Below are 3,128 nucleotides of genomic sequence, written 5' to 3'. Positions count from 1 at the left end.
AGATTTTGAAAGCTTATGCTTCATTTGTTGCATTTCACATCGGAGTGCATAGCACGAAGTTACACGGCTAGAGGACGCTTGAAAGAGAAGAGAAAATACAAAGCAAGAGGACTGGGGATATGAAAGGCTGCTAGCTAAGAAACCAACATTAAGATCACCATCCTAGGTTTCACATATAAACATGAACAAGAATCGAAATCTTCTCTCTCTTGTGTCCGAAATGCTCATCTATGGCGATCACTGTATGTGTAGCTTATAAGGTGACCGCAAATGGCTTGTAATTTCTAAGTTGATCGATAATATCGGCAATAGAACCAGCAGCGGCTGCTAAAGAAATGAAGAGGCAAGCAACACTGAGCATGTGGAGGCAGACCCATTTGGTGCTCCACTTTGGTATTCTCTTCTGGCTTATGTACATCTCCACCGGGAAATACACAGTGAGAGGCCAGAACCCAAGAGCTCCGAGAAGCCCCACAACGCCGCCGAAGAATGGAAGAAGCATTGATATGACAGTGGTTATGATCACAAAAATGGTCCTCCAAACCAATCGGAAGAAGTTGAGTTGGTAGGGTGATCGGAGACCAGGGATCGGAACCTCAATGTCCTTGTTCACAAAATCACTTTCTGGGAATCTGTCTGATGCTGTTTTCTCAATGAATGAGAAGAGGGGTTGGCAATAAACCTGGTAAGCACCGACGAGGTGGACAACAATGGCAACATTGGCTAAGTCGAGGAGCCAATACGGTTTGTAGAAGCCGAAACCAGTGAGGAGGTTTCCTGGGCTTGAGTCTCCGAATGCAGAATACCCAAAGCATCCACATAGCATGTAGAAAAATGAGGTCACGATAACGCTGATAAAAGTGGCCTTCTTCATCGTTTTTGCTTCCGATGGTGGAGCTTTCAATGTGTCCTGTTTTTGTGACATACTTGATTTAGTTTCATACTCTCAAATCAAAGATGAATTCACAGGTGCGAATAAGTCTAGTGAGAAGAACACACACACACACACACACACATACCTGGATTTCTATGAGGATCATTGAATAAGAGTAGGCGAAGGCTATGTCGCCCAGAGCTTGGAAGCTCCTCCAGACTTTCTGTGTCTCTGTCACAATTTGGGAGTCTACGACGGCACCCACGGTATCCCTGTTAGGCTTCCTCCAATTCTCTTGTTTTCTGTCAGCAGATGATCAATGTAATTGAGATCATCATTCCCAATAGAATAAAGAGAAAGATAACACATAGATCTATGAATGGTAATCATTATGCGAACTGAATCATACCTATGGTTTGAGCAACGCCGAGGCCGAGCCCAATGGTTGAGTAGGTGAAGGACATGACAGCAGCTACAATGGATAACCACCATAACTGATCGAAGTCTGGAATTTGAGAGAAGACAATCTCGGCGATGCCAAAGGCAACTATGTACACATCTCCATTCATTTTGCAATCGTCTTTGCTCCCAGTCTTGTGAATGCAGTTAGACTTTTGGACTGCCCTGTTTCATTAAAATTCCAGAAGAGCCGATTAGACTATTTTCACATTAATTTGCACGAACAATTAGATCTCTTTCTCTCTCAGATATGCCTATAGTCCCAAACTTACATCATGCTTATGGAAGCTGCAATAGTGTATCCAATGGCGACGCCGAAAAGGTTCACATATTGAACCAGCCCACAAATCTTGACCTTAAAGCCGCCTGTACACACACAACCACCCAATTAAGCTGGAAACTTTGAAAGATGGCCCAGATTTTCAAATAAATCAAGTTGGGTAGGATCGGAATATACCGAGGTTTGATCGAACGGCGTCCATGTAAGTGTAGTTTCTCTTGCCAGTGAAAGGGTCGCCGGAACGATAGCAGGCGGCGAGGAGGGTGGAGGTGTAGTAAGTAACAAAAGAGAAGAGAATCATGACGGCAGGCCCTGCAATCCATCCGAGCTGAGCTATAGCCCAGGCCAAGGAGAGCACACCGGAGCCTATAACTGCGGTGATGATATGGGCACTCGCGGTCCAAACAGTCCCTGTTTTCCCAACCACAAAACAGAATGAGCCAAAGACACAGGACAAAATAACCGATCAATAGAACAAGAGGCCGAGCTTTTTTTTGGGGGGGGGGAGCTGGAAATGAAATAGGAGATCATACCAGTTCGCTTGAGGCGGCCATCGTCGTCAAAGCACTTGGAGCCGCCTTGCGGAGCCACGTCAATGGAGACCTGAAATGCCTGACGGGTTTTGGCGGTGCCGTTCTCAACCATGTTGGAGGCAAGAAGAAGGCACCCGACTTGTTGTTAGCTGGTGGTGAGAGAAAACCGGAACGTGAATATTTAAAATATGCAGAGGATGAATTGAGAGGAAGTGAGAATTGAATGAAATGGAGGGGATGGGTAAGAGAAGGAGGAGTAACTCCCAGTTCAGGGTCAACCTGAAACAGAGGGCGAAAGACACAGGTCCCAAGGAATCACAGAAACCGAGACAGAGAGAGATAGGAAGACACAGTGGTGTGATGTGGGAAGAAATGAATGAATGCAGAGAGAGTATAGGATGTGAGGGGAAGCAGTGAAGAAGAGGAAGAAGCGAGAAGGGTATAAATAAGGAGAGGGAGGGAGGGGATGAAGGAGAAAACGGGGCTTTGAACAAAGATTTTGGGACCCCACGTGACGCAATCACCTCCACGCGCTCTCTTTCTCCCTTCCCCCCCTTGCTCTCCCTCCAAACGCTCTTTTTATTTTTTTGCCCCCCGATATTTGCAATGCATTTAAGTTTTAACACCAAAATGAATTTTTTAAAAAAATTAAGTAAAATACAAGAGGAGCCTCCAGAGTCCTATGTTGTTTGCGCTTCCTAAGCAGCATAATTCGTTTCAATTAATGTTAGACAAAACCCAGAGTCAGAAGGTTACTAAATGTTGAACTCTCTTGAATTTTTTTGATTTATTTGGGCCGGAAATGACTCATTTGAGTTGACTCTGTGTGATTTTGTACCTCATCCGCCTAAAAAATATAATAGAAATATTTTCTTTAATAATTTTTCAATCCGTTACTAGTTTCATAGTTTTAATACTAACACGCAACTTGCCTCGCTACAATTACAAATGGGAATAAATAGATGCTTCCTCCGTCCTTATT

The 3,128-nt window shown here is 44.3% G+C and overlaps 1 pseudogene; it reads right to left on the bottom strand.

The window, feature by feature from the left end:
• LOC114743910 (amino acid permease 3-like) lies at positions 1–2,697 on the bottom strand (annotated as a pseudogene).
• Positions 2,698–3,128: the final 431 nt, after the last annotated feature.

Source organism: Neltuma alba, unplaced genomic scaffold, assembly GCF_004799145.2.
Source record: "Neltuma alba isolate B1F8T4 unplaced genomic scaffold, ASM479914v2 tig00004176_pilon, whole genome shotgun sequence".
Classification (NCBI taxonomy): Eukaryota; Viridiplantae; Streptophyta; class Magnoliopsida; order Fabales; family Fabaceae; genus Neltuma; species Neltuma alba.
Note: the sequence above shows the minus strand (reverse complement) of the source record. Positions and strands in the feature narration are given on the sequence as shown.